Source organism: Zingiber officinale, chromosome 8A (assembly GCF_018446385.1).
Source record: "Zingiber officinale cultivar Zhangliang chromosome 8A, Zo_v1.1, whole genome shotgun sequence".
Classification (NCBI taxonomy): Eukaryota; Viridiplantae; Streptophyta; class Magnoliopsida; order Zingiberales; family Zingiberaceae; genus Zingiber; species Zingiber officinale.
The window spans coordinates 54,209,753-54,225,983 of NC_056000.1; positions in this window are offsets into that span (position 1 = coordinate 54,209,753).

Genomic DNA, 16,231 nt, shown 5'->3' on the forward strand with positions numbered 1-16,231 from the left:
TTGAAAAAAAATTATAAGTTCTTAACATTTCAAAAAAAATTTCTAAAAATTCTTGGCATTTCAAAAATATTCTTAGCAATTTGAAAATATTCTTAAGCATTTCAAAAATATTTCTAAAAATTCTTGGCATTTCGAAAATATTCTTAAGAATTTCAAAAATATTTCTAAATTAAAAAAATTCTTAGCATTTTAAAAATATTTCTAAATTAAAATCGTAAGTGATCCGGCGGTAAGAACAGGGGACCCCCGTTCTGGGGAGTCAACGCCACGTGGAAGTCAAAGGGTCAGGTGGCCGACCGGAGATGGGTGGGTCGCACGCCCGGCCGGTTGACTGGTGTCTAACTGATGGCAGAAGGCGCCCCAGCAGGAAGCTGGGCCCCGACGCTCATAGTACAGGATCGTAGGGCCGAGCGGAGGGCACGCTCGGCCGAAGACATGAGGTAGCATACTGCTAGCAGTCTCCACAAAGCACATTACCGAGAATCTCTCAAGTAGACCACTATAGGTGTCCGGCCGGACGTAAGGCAGAGACTGCGGGCATGTTCTACGTTTAGGCCATACTCCGAATCTTACGACAGGGGGTCCCGCTGTCCCATCGAAGACGTGCTTGGACTGTAGCAGTATGGGGTCAGGTAAGCTCACTGACAGGCCCTTACTGGGGTATGGGCTGAGGACACGTGTACACCTCGGTATGTGTGCACCCGCTTCTCCACAGCCCTATATAAAGGCCCTCATCCTTCGCCGGAGGTACGTATTCTACAATTCTTTGAGCCACTTTCTTGTTGAGCTTTACCTGACTTGAGCGTCGGAGGGTCGTCGCCGGGAACCCCTTCCCGGCCCGACTTCTGTGCAGGTTCACCGGAGGTCCGGGCGGATAGTCAGCAGATCTACGTCAGCCGCTTGGAGAGCACCACGTGCTCGACGTTCATTGATTCAGCTTTTGAACAGGATCAGTAAGCATTGTTGAGAATATATTTAAAGTTTTTGTTACGATACTTAAAACTACTTATTTTAAATTGCTTACCTAAACAAATGTTATTTTTGAGAAATTATACTTACATCTTGAAAATTTAGTTTTGCAAAATCCAACTTTGAAAATATCTTGAAAGCTACTTTAAAAATTATTTTGTAAATAAAATTGGTTCCACTAACTGAAAGATCGAAAAGAATTTAGATATCTCCATAATGGTATGATATTGTCCACTTTGGGCCTAAGCCCTCATGTTTTACTTTTGGGCTCTACCCAAAAGACTTTATGCCAATGGAGATATTTTTTTCTTATAAACTCATGATCTTTCCCATGTGATTTCAATGTGGGACTATGTTTGCAACCTTGCAACCCCAACAATCCCCCCTTAAACAAAGGACCACAGGGTCTCCCTCAAGCACCGGGTCACTCTTGACCTACTCAAGGCCTCCCCTTGAGTATGGGTCACTCTTGACTTGCTCAGGGTCTCCCCTCAAGTATCGGGACACTCTTGACCTGCTCAGGTCTCTCCTACTTTGTTCAAGGTTTCACTCACATGGTTCGATCTTGGATCACGACTCTGGCTCATGCTTCTTTCAACAGTTACTCTGGTGAAGAGTGATCTCGCTTTGATACTAATTGAAAGACTGAAAAGAATTTAGATATCTCCATAATGACATGATATTGTCTACTTTAGGCCTAAGCCCTCATGGTTTTATTTTTGGGCTCTCTCCAAAAAGTCTCATGGCAATGGAGATATCTTTTTCTTGTAAACTCATAATCTTTCCCATATGATTTCAATGTGGAACTATGTTTACAACCTTGCAACCCCAACACTAACTACTCCCTCCAATACACCTGGAAGTTTTATTTTTAACTTAACTAATTTCTCCGTGTATTTTTTTTTATGAATGTCAAAGGAGGAGAGTAAGGGTTTAAGTTAAAGTTAAGTTAGATAACCAAAGAAAATCAGAAGAACTTAACCCTAAAAATGATCAAGAGAACAACTAACTTAGACTTCTCTTAAATCATTTCTTCCATATATATTTTATTTTGTCATATATTGTAAACTACAGTGCCCAAATAATGATTAAATAATAAGATTATTTGACAAATAATCTTATTGAAATTTTTAAAAATTTTAGTAATTTTCTAAGAATTAATTGGAGCTCGTATGACATAATAAGAGGGGATACATTAATGGGCTTGAGAAAAACCTGTTTGGAATACCCGAAGGTGAGAGTTGATTGAGGAATAGATCTAGGGTCTAATTTTTGAATCCCTAAGTTATAAGGTTTTGCCCGTGCTCTAGCTCCCCACACGGCGCCGAGCTTCTTTCCCTGAGCCCTCACCAACGCCGCCACCATCCCTCTCCCTATCATGAATTCCCGCACCCCGCCGGCTCTCCTCCTTACGCGAGCACCAAGATGTCATCGACTCTCCTCCTCACGAGATCACCAAGACACCGCCGGCTCTCCTCCTCACGCGAGCACCAAGACGCCGCCGGCCTCACTCACTTGCACGAGCACCACAACCGCTGCCCTTGTGCCCTACCGCCGACTCCTCTTCCCTGAGCCCTCACCTCGCGACGCTGCCCTCTCCGCCTTCACCAATGTAGCCCTAGCCGGTACCGCCAATCGCAGCAGAGGCAACGTCGCAACTAATCAGGGTCGGCCAACCATACCTTTATCCCGATCTGTGCTCTCTCTCCCGATTCCCTCCTCGCTGAGAAGCCTGACACCGATCGTGATTTGGCAGCAAGTAGCTAACTAGTTCCCCCTAGTTCACTCTTTCGGTTGTTCTTTTGCCTAAGATTCAAGATCCAGTGCTGGATATCACCTCCTATTCCGACATGAAGCTTCTAGTGCATCTTCCAAGCACCATTAATTCAACCATACCCAGGGATCAATTGGGAGGTAAAATCTATTGTGGTAGAAGTTGTTTGATTGGTGTTTTGATTGATGCTTAGAGGTGGCAGTCACTCGTCGGTTAGTAATTGAGATAAACTCTTGCTCTTGTTTTGTTGTTGTCAATCTCTCTAATGGTAGTGGGTTTGGGTGTGTAGATGTGTAAAGGTTGTTGAGGATATAGAAGAGAAAATTCAATCTTGATGACATCATATTGGATTGATGATATTATGATGATTTTATTAGTTTGCATTTCATTAGAAGAGGAAATCACACATTGAGGTTTACATTGTTTTAATTTGGAGTTTTGAACAATGTTGTATCTTCGAGGTGACTTGTTAATATAATGGAGTAGGATATCATAGAGAGTTATATTATTGTGATGTCTAAGTGGTAGGAAGCTTGTTGATCTATCTACTCAGAGTATTTTATTGCAGTTGTATTCATATACCTATTTGTTCCTTGTATGGTTGATTTTTGATAATTTGCATATATGAAAGATCATATGATGTGTGTTTATGCAATGATGTAGTGGTAACATATTATATATTTTATCATAGTTTAGTTTATCCATGTCGTTATCTGCACACAATATTATGTATGAGGATTTGTGTGGTTGGTTCAATATGATATTGATTTAAGTGTTCAGCATGTAGTGATGTAGACTAATTAGGTTGTTTTTGGATGAATAGAGTAATGCAATTATTTATTGCCATGAGAGTTGATATGTATACTTATGAGAGTAGGTAGTTAGATTTATAGTCCTAGGTTAAGACATGGTGGTTATAGAACATAACCGGACATAACACTTAATATTCTACTTGTGGACGAGAGTTTTTGTTGGATGATATGATTAAACTTAAATTAATTAATTGAATGAATTAAGTAGGTTGGATTTATGTTGAGTTGACTTATTAGTAAATGGATTTCTAAATGAATCAATTTAAGAGTTGATAATGTTGGGTTAAATCTAATTTAACCAATGAATTTGGGTGAATCAAGATTCATAGTTCGATTAGAGTTTATCTCTAATTAAGTTGGGTTTGAGTTTAGTTTGTTGTTGCTTATGAGATTAGCTTAATGGTACAGTATATGACTTGCAGGATTTTGATTCGATACGGGTGATTTGACGTTGGGTTGGTTTGGCACGATCTTCGTAATAAAGGTGGGTACTTCTTACCTTGATTCTGTAGTTCTTTGAACTTAGTGCATGAGCTATCTTTGGATAGAAACTACTTTTACCTTGACTCCACTCTTATTTTTCCTGTGTTTGATACTTCCACGCAATCTTTAAGATATTCGTTTCCATATCTATACAGTCTCTCGTTGTTGTACATGATAGGTAGCAGATACTAGATACCGTATTTGTATGCTTTGACTGTTGTTTATTTATGTACCGTATTGAGCATGCTGGCTTCATGTAGCATACTTAATTTTTGCTTCTATTGGTATGATGAATGTTGTTTATTTATGTACCATATTGAGCATGCTGGATTCATGTAGCATACCTAATTTCTACTTATATTTGTATGATGACTGTTGCATTTGGTGCATCATATCATTGCATGCATGTCAACGATAAATTCTCCCTTGTAGTTGAGAGAGTCGTTGACTAGACCCGCACTCTCAGCCACTCGAGAGAGTGGCAGCTAGAGCAGATGTCGCTTGTCCTATTGTGCTTCAACTCGGTCATTCATAGGTAGTGATAGCTGGAGTTGCGAGCAGCAGGGACCCCGTCGCAGACGTAGCTAGTTAGCTACTATGTAATTGTCCCCTCAGCCACTCGAGATAGTGGTAGCTGGAGTGGTATACAGTCTGTCACTGACCCGGTCTCTCGACCATACAGGGGTCATGGTGCAGAGAGGTGGGTGAGAGTGACCATCCATGCATACGCTGTTATTATACTCGCTTTGGCTGTTGCTGTTTACATATGTTGTTATTGCTTACTTACTGCTGTTGTTCACTTATGTTGATATACTTACTTATGTTGAGATATATACTCGTTGTAGGTGTTTAGATACTAGTTTATTTATTGGTAAAATGGATACATCTCACATATTTACCCCTGTAGTTATAGGCAGTACTATAGTAGGTTGGCGTCACTCCTGCCCTTCTATTATTAGCCTAGGATATAACTTCAGATATGAACATTTATTTTGACATCATGATAGTATATACTATCTTTCCTTATGAAACTGTATTCCTTTTGGCATTCTCTATTTATTTATTTTGTGCATGCATTATCTTTAATTTACCCGCTGAGTTTCAATACTCACCGACCCACAAATTGATTTTTCTTTCACCAGGTAGCAGGTAGATAAGTCATGGATGCTTGGAGAGATGTTGCCTGCCAGTCCTGTGTCATATCCGAGGAATGATTTTGATTTTATTTCTCTTTACTTGCATTTCGTATTCGTTGGATTTGGTGCTATGAGAACTAACTATATTTTGATACTTGTTTTACAGACTTTGTATCTGTGATGTTTTGTGGACTTTGCATTTGTGGGTTTCTTTCCATTATTCCGCTGTATTTTCAGTGCAGCCGTGTGAACTGTTAGTGTTTTAAACTACATGGGTGTTGTTGTTTTGTTCCAGCTGAGTAGGTTGTATTATATAAACTGCGTGGTTATGTGTGTTCCAGCCGTGTGGGTTGATGAATATGTTATTATGTTATTTGTGTATGTATAATGCTTCATATTGTCATCGGTACAGGGGAGATGCTGCCGAAATTTTGTCGGTAGGGACTCCTCTAGGGGCGTGACATATGTTTTGCATATCTTTTTTTTTAACTTTAACTCAAGTTGTCATTGCATCAAAAAGGGAGAGATTGTTGGTGCAGTTTCTACTAATGGTTTAACTCAGGTTTTAATGAATGACAAGTAAATTAAGTTAGGTGTTTTTGTAATTTGATTACTCTACTAAATATGTAGGAATTGATAGGTCTGAAGGACCTGACACCAGACTAAAATTCAGCTAGGTCCGCGGGACCAGATAGTTGGTGTGAAGTCCAGATAGGTCAACATGCCAACTTGAGATCTAGCAGAAAGTCTGGTTGGATCCATGGGACCTGACAACCGGTAGAAGTCCAGTTGGGTCTGTGGACCTAACAACTAACATAAAGACCTGGTAAGTCAAGAGATTAGTCAACCAACTGTAAGTTAGTAAGTAAAGGTAAGTCATTGGAGGAGAGTGACTCGGTGAGTTTAGATTCATTTTGGATCCTTAAACTGAGACCTCGACTAGATCCTGATCTCAAGAGAGATAGGGTCTAATTACTACTCAGTAATATTGTGCTAACATTTGTGTTATAGGTTATTATTTGGTTTATTAGACTAACATGTTTTGTAGGGCAAGAAAAGCAAAGAAAAGTCTTAGGTGAATAGTACCCAAGGTGCCTTCAAGCAGTAGAAGGTGCCTTACCACTGTTCATAGAAGGCACCTTCAGTACATGGAAGGTGCCTTCCACAGGATAAGAATCATACCTCGTTGTGGGTAAGGGCCAGGTTGTTTGGGATCAAATTTGCTGGGTTGAGACGCCTTTAAGGCTTTTGAAGGCGCCTTCCACAGCCCTTATAAGGGCTTCTTGACCTAACCTTTAACAACAACTTCCATACAAACTTCTACGCGTCCATTTGAAGTTCTAACTGCTCCGACTTCCTGCGATGACTCTACTATAACGCTGTTGTGATTGACTATTGCCGAGGAGCCGACCGATGAGCCTAAGCTGACAATATTCGAAGGTGTTGGGTAACAAACTTATAATTTATACTTAATTATTTGTAAAAGGACAAGTGTTGGGTATTACACTTGTTTCATCTTTTCTATGTACTCAATTCTCTTTTCTGGAGGTACGGGAAAAGGTATTTTAGTGGATTACCCATCAATAGGTCCGCGGGACTTAGGTCTTAAAGTTGGAGTTACCGAAAGCTCTGAATCAAGTAAACCGATCTTGTCTGCTTCTGGTTTCTTACTTGCTTTTGATTTTTTATGATTTTCTGCTTCATTTACTTTGATCTTAAAATGAAAGTAAAGTTTTTCAAAACCACGTGATTCACCCCCCCTCACGTGCGACTCGATCCAACAAATCCTACCCATAAAACATAATTTAAGCATACAAGAAAATAAAAATACTAAGTACAATAGCCAAAATAATATGTCAAAATACTCGTTACCAACTGTCCTACACTTATTTTTGCACGTCTTGAGAAAGTAAAATAAAACTAAAAAAATAATATTTTTTCCCAAACAAACCTTAATTATACTTTGAAGATCATAAAAAAATAGTTAGCTAAGACTGTCAATTCTCAAAGATCAAAATATTCATGGCTCAATCCTTGCATAAGTTAAAAAACATGGTAACTTTAATAAATCTTGAACAAACTAAGATTGATAAACCTCACAAGATAATAGTGGTTGCTCTAATTTACACAAACAAGCAAATGTAGAGTTCACTCTGAGTTACTCATGATGTCGCACTACCATATGCTTGCTTAGTTCCTACTCTCCACCACTATAAACACAAGAAGCATGACTCCGAAGGACTTTTTAGAATTTTAAGAAACACAAGCACAAAGATTAAAGGGTGACATATGTTGGTGCAATATTCCCTAGGTCAAGGTTGACCTGGTTGACTAAGCTTGAATTGGTTCAAGCTCGAGTCTTGATGTTTGGGTTTCGATGTTTGACAATACATGGAGACAAGACGTGGAGATTGCAGGTGCAATTGTTCATGGGGTGAGATCATGAAGGAGAGTCAAGTAGGTCAGGGTTGACTGAATACTTGACTGAAAAATCCTGGTGAGTGAAGTCAGGTGAAAGTCCTAACTGGGAGGTTAGGCAGACTGAAAGTCCTGGTGAGTGAAGTCGGGTAGAAGGAAAACCCCTAGTGAGTGAAGCTAGGTGAAAGTCCCGGTGAGTGAAGCCGAGCAGCTGGAAAATCCTGGTGAGTGAAGCCAGGTGAAAGTCCTAACTGGGAGGTTAGGCAGACTGAAAGTCCTGGTGAGTAAAGCCAGGTAGAAGGAAAAACCCTAATGAGTGAAGCTAGGTAGAAGGGAAAACCCTAATGAGTGAAGCTAGGTGAAAGTCCCGGTGAGTGAAGCCGGGCAGCTGAAAAATCCTGGTGAGTGAAGCCAGGTGAAAGACCTGGTGAGTGAAGCCAGGCAAATGAAAAGTCCTAGTGAGTGAAGCTAGGCAGAAGGAAAGTCCTGGTGAGTGAAGCCAGACACAGGAAATCCAGATGAATCAAGGTTAATCAGACATCTGGTGTTAGGAAGTCCAAGTAGATCAAGGGATTAACCGGATACTTGGTACGAAGAAAAGTCCAAATGGGTCAAAGGGATTGACCAGACACTTAGTGAGCGAGTTTTAGCAGGTCAAGGGTGACTGGATGCTAGGCATGATGTACCAACATGTCATAGGTGACCGGATGTTGGTTTAGGGAACTTTGACCTTGATTTTGGGCAAAATCAAGGAGCTGAATCGATCAGCCGATCGATTGGCTCATGCCCAATCGATCGGCCGATCGATTGGGTGAGTCCCCGCGACAAGCTTCCTCCCAATCGATCGGTGGATCGATTGGGAGAGGCTCGAAATCGCACAGAATAGCGCTGGATCGATCAGCCGATCGATCCAGAGCTCCCAATCGATCGGGCGATCGATTGGGAGGTGCGATTCTGCGCAATAAGCCCTGGATCGATCGGTGAATTGATCCAGGCGCTTCCCGAGAGCACAGAGGCGCTCTGAATCGATCAGCCGATCGATCCAAAGCCTCCCCAATCGATTGGGAGCAATCCGATCGATCGGGATCCGACCGTTGGCGTCGTATTTAACTGCTGGCGAGTTGTTCTCTCGATAGATCTTCCACGGCTTCGATTCTTCTCTTCAGCAATCTTCACAGCAACTCCAAAAAGTTCTCACCGCCAGATCTTGAGGGTTCTTGGAGATATTTCCAAGTCAAGAGGTAGATCTACAGCAAGAAGAAGAAATCTAGGGTTAGGGTTTTTCTTGTGCTAACTTGTAAGCTTTTAGCTTGTATTTTGTTCCCTTTCCCTTTCTTCTTGTAGTGTGAATTTGTAGGGCTTTTCCGCCTTTGGTAGTTACCATAAATGAGTGTTTTCATAGTGGAGGGTGCGTGAGTGTGTGGATCCTTGGATTAGTCACCTCATCTTGAGGTGGATACCAAGTAAATCCTTTTGTTAGCTTTATATGTTTTGTTTCTTGTATTTTCGCTACATATCTTTAAAGAAACAAGCAACGACGAACACAGAATCGCGCCAAGCTATTCACCCCCCCTAGCTACTTATTTAGTCCCAACAACATAAATGTAAGGAAGAAAATAAATGAAGATATGAGACAATAAAAGTATTATCATATTGAGTTCAACCAAACAATGTTCATAGCCACTTTATCTACACTTCCAACAATAACAACAACAACCAACTCACTTATCATACATCATCATTAATGTCAATCAACACAACAATATAATTATGTAATAATCATTTAATAAATGCCACAACAATTTTTTTTAAACAATTTTCCACACTCAAATTAAAGAAATTTACACGACATGTCAAATTTTCTTTCTTTATTCATTAGCGTCCAAATATTTTTATTCTTTTTTTCAACTTTTTTTTCTTTTTTTACATGACACGTTATCAATACAAGTCTTTCAAGAAGGCAAAACATCTCTCTCAAAAATAAAGTATGGCTCAATAAGATAAAGCATGATTCACTTATGTTAAAATTTATATCTAACATTTCTTCTAAAGTAAAAATATAATCCCTCCCCACACTTAGAATTTGACCGCCCCAAGCCATGTACTCAACATGATAACAAAATAATGCCTCAATCTCTAAAGAATAGCAAGGAAGGTCACAACAAGTGGGGGAAAGAGAAATAACAATAATCCACAAGGAATATGAATGTTTTTCAACAAAGCATACATCAAAAGAGTATACAAAGGAGAAAACAAGATGACCTTCATCATAGCCATGTAACTTATGCTAAATGTGGTTTCAAAAAGGAGCAAAGCAAATACTCGAGTAACGATCATCAAGAGTGCAACCACACATAATGAGAAAGACAAATTAGAATTCAAATCCTCACTAGGTATAGAAAAATGATTGACTTTAATCTATCAAAATAAAATCCATTATCACACTAGCAATCACATACAAGCAATATAGTCAAATATGTCAAGGTGATCTCGAAATTTGATAATCAAATTAACTAGCTCTTATGACTTTCAAGATGATATAAAGGAATGCGTAGGAAATTTAACTCAAAATCTGACAAAAAAAAACTTGACAAAGTGCATAAATGGGAAAACAAACAAAGTGCGAGCAAGAAGCAATGTAAGCAAACAAAAAGTCAAAGAAGAACAAGAAAGAGAAAAAAAAAGAACGGACTCCCCTGAGTTCCTGGCGGTTGAAGTCGATTCAATAATAATAGCCAAGCCGGGAGCGAGATGGTTCGAGTGGAGGAGAGCACTGTCTTCATATGATAGATGTCGTTGAGTGCCACTCTCTCCATCCTAGCCTCTTCAAAAGTCCCTCCAGGTGGTTGGAGATGGTTCAATTTTAGTATCTACTTTAGAGGTGGAATGATAAGAATAGAGGTAAGCATCATTCCCTCCATCTTCTGCTCCTCGAAGGTTCTCTCTAGCGGTAGTAGGTGATTTATTCGTATCATCCAATCTGGGGGCTGGATTATTGCATGGGAAGTTAGGGATGTCTTCAACATAAATGTTGGAGGCTTCAGCTCAACTAGGAGTTTCCAATCTAAGGACCTCCAACTATCCATTACTCTTGTGGGAATCAGCTCATCAACATCATTGTCCTTGATATATGAAATATCAACAACTTCAACAACTTGACATGCAACATCATCAACAATAACATCAGAATATGAAACATCAGCAGCTTCATCACAGACTTTGCATGCATTAATAATATCACCAGCAGAATCAATAACAACTTTAACACCACCACACACAACAATGGAGGAATCCTGTAGAGCTGTAAAATCAAGGATAATATAATCACCAGCTCTACAATCCATCTCCTCCAACACCTCGACACCATCAAAAAAATTCTCTAAGAGAAACTAACTACACTCTTGTGCTAGTCGCTGGCAGATGGGGATGCAAGTTTTGATCAACTGTATTTGTAATTTCTGACTCATTGCTGGGCCTGGAGCATATAGTCTTTATGTTGTTATTGGGATTGGAGCATATAGTTTTCATGTTGTTGTTGCATTTGTAATGTTTGTTGCTGCAATTACAATATTAATTTTTGTATAATCTCTTCACATCCTTGCACAAGGATTTCTCGTTAGAGCCTTTGAATGTATCAGAGTCATCCTGAATGCCATGTGGACCTTGATAAGATGAAAAATTCTACACATTTTGTTGTTGTATTCCTCCATACATATAATATGAAAGATTTCTCTAATCAGGCATATACACATTAGGAACTGGGGGTGAGTAGCACTGAGGTTGCCTAGAAACATACTGATGTATGTTCTCATACCTCAAATCTAAAAACCCCCTCCAATTAGAATTGTAGAAATCTAAAAATGAATTATATTTATCCAACTGATATGGCTAATGGTACTTAGGATCAGTCTGAAAATATAGAGGCTCATACTGATAGAACTAAGTTTCAAGCTGGTAACGCAGAGGCTCGCTAAGAAAAGCCTTTGCTTCTAGGTACATGATGGGGCATTGACCAAATAAATGGGTTGGACTACCACACATCCGAAAAGAGCTCATTTCTAGCATTGATTAGAAGAGAAGAAACCCGATAAGTTGGGAAATGATTGTTAGTTAGAGCCCTAGAGCCAATCATTTGATGATTGTATGGACTCATGTATATCATATTCTTGTATATATATTAAGGCATTTGGTTTTTGGTTATTATGCTTATTTGTATTAGTGCCAGATAAACTAAGTATAATAGCGTCCTTGAGTAGAAGGTTCTTACCTATATCAATCGATTAGTTGAATCGATAGTGAGATGATATAGGGAACACTACTCTAAATCATTCCTAGTCGAGTATTAACATTCAGGGACAATGTTAATACAATAAGACTAGCATGTAGGTCAGCTCGATGACTTGATCTCACAAGTCATGGATATAGAGATATCAAGCTGACACATGGGTATGCATTAGAGAATGTATACTGAATGACCCGCCATGAGAAAGTATCATGGATCGTTATATGAGTGTCATATACTTTCTCATGTGGCTGTTAGTATGACTATTAGTCCTTAGACCTGAAGTCACCATGGATCCCTACATAAGGAGTTATGTACTTTGGTTTCGTCAAACGTCACCCGTAACTGGGTGGACTATAAAGGCGATTACTGGGTATATAACGAATAATGTAAAGGGATGTGAGTGATGTAGATGGGATCTATCCCTCCCATATGACGGGAGCGACATCGGTATTCTTGATAGAGTGAGACCACTAAGTGCATGGCCATGCCCAAATGAGTCAACATTAGATGTTGAGCTCATTTGATCGAGTGAGTCTACTTGGAGTTCAAGATTTAAATTGATTAGAGGATGACACGGTCTATGCCTCATATTGATCAATCTAGATATCTAGGATAGAAGGACAATGTCTCATATATTGTGAGGAGTCACAATTAGTAGTCACAAGGTGATGTCGGATCTCGACATTCTTGTAACTTGGGTAGTAATGATGTGTTGCTAGATACCGCTCATTACTTATGCTCCTAAATGGGCTTAGGCATTGCCAACGTTACAAGAACCTATAGGGTCACACACTTAGGACAATTAGATGCAGATTAGGTTCATATGATGAACCAAGAGGATTAGATTCATTTGATGAATCAAATTGGATTAAGAGTAATCCTAATTGGGCTAACTTGAGTTCGACTCAAGTTGATTCATGTGTTCAATCAGTCTAATTTAGATTATGACTTATTAAATCAATTTAATTTAATGAATTAGATTCATTATATTAAGTTGGCTTGAATCAAATGGTTGGATTAGATCAACCATGGTAGAGATTGGGTCAAGTTTGACTTGACTTGAGAAGGAAGACCAAAGGTCAATTTTGACTTGACCTTTTGCCACATCATTGGTGAGTTGGCATTAGGTGGACCAATGATGATGTTCCACATCATCATGGTGTGCCACCTCATGGGAGTTACAACTCTTTAATGGCTCCACATTAATTGCACTTAATGTGAAAATGGGAGTTACTCATGAGAAGGTGGCCGGCCACTTGAATGAGGAGAATAATTTTCATTTTGAAAAATTATTCCATCATTCATTCCTTCTTCTTCCTCCTAGAGAGTTCTTCTTGCTCTCTCCCTCTCCTCCTTCCTTGGCCGAACCACATAGGTGCTAGCACACCTTGGTTTTTTGGTCACCTCCATCTAGTGTGTCCGTGTGGATACTTCTAGAGGACCGTACGTTTGACGGTCTTGAGATCCGGCACCATTTGGACGAGCGGGATTTGCGTGGGGCGCGCATCAAGGGTAATGATCTTAACTTTAGTGTAGATCTAAAGTTTTTACAAACTCGTACAAGAAAAAGGTTTTTCGAAAAATTTTGTTTATGAATCTTTGCACGAGATCCATGGCTTTGGGTGACTCGGGGTTTCCGCGACGCGAAAAAGCGATTTTCGCAGCCCGACAAACCCAATAATGATATCATTTATAGTGTGTGTTGTTGATTATAGAAGGAAGCTGTGTCCTAGAGATACTAGGTTGATAATGTCCCCAAGAGGAGCTCATAAGTATTGACATGTTAAACCCTGCAGGTGGACTTAGTCCGACATGATGATAAAGTTGAGTGGTACTACTCTTGGACAAAGACATTAATTAAAAGAGTTGTCAGTAACTCACTTAATTAGTGGACATTCGATATCTTAAACACAGGGAGACTAACACACTCATAATAAGAAGGAGCCCAAAAATGTAATTTGGGATTGGTGCGGTAGTTCAATAATAGTTCTCTAGTGGAATGAATTATTATTGATAAAATTAAGTTGTGTGTTCGGGGCGAACACGGGATGCTTAATTTTATCGGGAGACCAAAACCAATTCCTCCTCTCGGTCCCTATCATAGCCTCTTATTTATAGAGTACTATACTCACCTATACCCACCTTCATACCCATGATAAAGGGGCCGGCCAAGCTAGCTTGTGGTTCAAGCTAGGGCCGGCCAAGCCTTGATTCATAGGTGGCCAACCCAAGCTTGAACCCAAGCTTAGGTGGCTGACCCCCATTAAATTAAAAAGAATTTTAATTTTTAATTTTTATTATGTGGAGGATATAATTTATTAAAGAGAAATAAAATTAAAATATCTCTCTTAAAAAGGATCTACAAAAGATTAAAGAAAGAGATTAGATCTCTTTCCTTATTTGTAGATTGGAAAAATATTTTATTTTTTCTCTTTGGAAATTATTCACATGTTGAAAAAGTAAAATTATAGAAATTTCTTTTTATCAACCATGAAGGGATTTTAAAGGGAAATTTTATTTTTTAAAATTTCCAAAGATAAATAAGAAATTTTTAATTGTTGATTTAAAATTATCTTATTTGCTCTATATGAGGTGGCCGGCCACATACAATTAATTAGGAAATTTTATTTAATTTTTCTTAATTAATTGTTGTCAAGGAAAGTTAAGAAAATTTTATTATAAATAAATTTCCTTATTTGCCAAAGCCAAGGAATATAAAAGAAGGGGTTGGGGTGCCTTCATGGGTTACAAATTTTATTGTTTTCTCCCTCTTTTCCTTGGTGTTGTGGCCGGCCATCTCTTCTCCCTCTCTTCCTCTTTGTGGTGGTCGAAACTCTTCTATAGCTTGGAGCTCTTGTGGTGGCCGGATACTACTTGGAGAAGAAGAAGAAGAAGGAGAGAAAGTTTGCATCCCTTAGAGCTTGGTTGGTGGTTTTTCTTCATCCTTGGTGAAGCTTTTGTTTTGACCAAACCTAGCAAGGAGGAGAAGAAGGTGCTTTGGTGTTTTCTCATCTTGGAAGATCGTTGCCCACACAACGTCCAAGGTTAGAAGAGGAATACGGTAGAAGATCAAGAGGTTTTTCTAAAAGGTATAACTAGTATTTTTCCTTTCCGCATCATACTAGTTATTTTTGGAAATAATATCAAATACAAGAGGCTTACGATTCTAGTATTTCGAATTTATTTTTGATGTAGTGTTCTTATGTTTTCTTCTTTTCCTTGTGATTTGATTGTTCCTTTCGGTTAACCTAAAGTTATTTTAGGAAATTAAATATTAACTTTCCTTAAAAGGTTTTATCTAGTCAGTGGTGGTTGTTCCCATATCCAAGAAGGTTATGTGTCTCGCCACGTCAGTACTGGGAACCAATTATGGAAATTAATATTTAATGGAATTAATAACTTAGGTGATTTGGATCGAACGTGTTAAGTTCCGCAGGAGATCCAAGTCTAAACCTAAAAGAACAAATAGATTAAGTTTTGAATCAAACGTGTTAAGTTCCGCAGGCGATCCAAAATTTAATTTAAAAGAACACATGGTAGCTAGGAAAAGGTTCAGACCTTTGTACAAAATTTTTGTACAGTGGAATCTCTAGGTTTTCCGAGTAGTAACCAACACTTCTAACCTGAAGAAGAGACCCTTAAGGTGGAAGATATGTGCTAATAGATGAACGGAAGAAAACAATGCAGATGATAGGAGGAGCTGCTGTGATTTGTGTAGACATGGAGACTCCTCTTCTAACCCGAAGAAGAGACCCCCTAGCTCTCCTCCCTTTTAACTCGAAGGGAGGAGGTGGAGGAAATGAAACCAGCGGATGAAGATAGTAGGAGATGCTCCCTTCGACAACGATAGTGGTATTGGGTGTGAAGGTTGCATCAGCCTTCCCTAGCGTTTGATAGCATTCCCCTCTCGTCTACGTGAGTTGAGAAGAGGCGATGGCTGGCTGGAGTGGAAGAGGAGGCAACTGTTGGAGTTGGTGTGGGAGAGATGGGGACGTGGAAGGGATGAGATGGAGAGGAGATAAGGGTTGGCCAGATGGGAGGAGATGGAGAAGTGAACTTCGATCGACGATGTGGAAAAGATGGCCAAAGCTCTTGAGGATGAAGAGGGTGAACTCCTTTGGTACTACTTTACCCTTCTTCTTGGTCAATTTGGGGCACTTGCTCTTATAATGTCCATGTTCCCTACACTCAAAGAAAATAAGATGATTTTTATTATTAATAAGTAAAATTATTATACCTTTGTTTGTAAGGATGACACATGATCCTCCATTTAATTTTTCTTAACTTATGGAGGTGACATCATCTTCCTTTCCATTTGACCAGGAAATAGAAGATTCTTCTTGCTCCGGTGTCA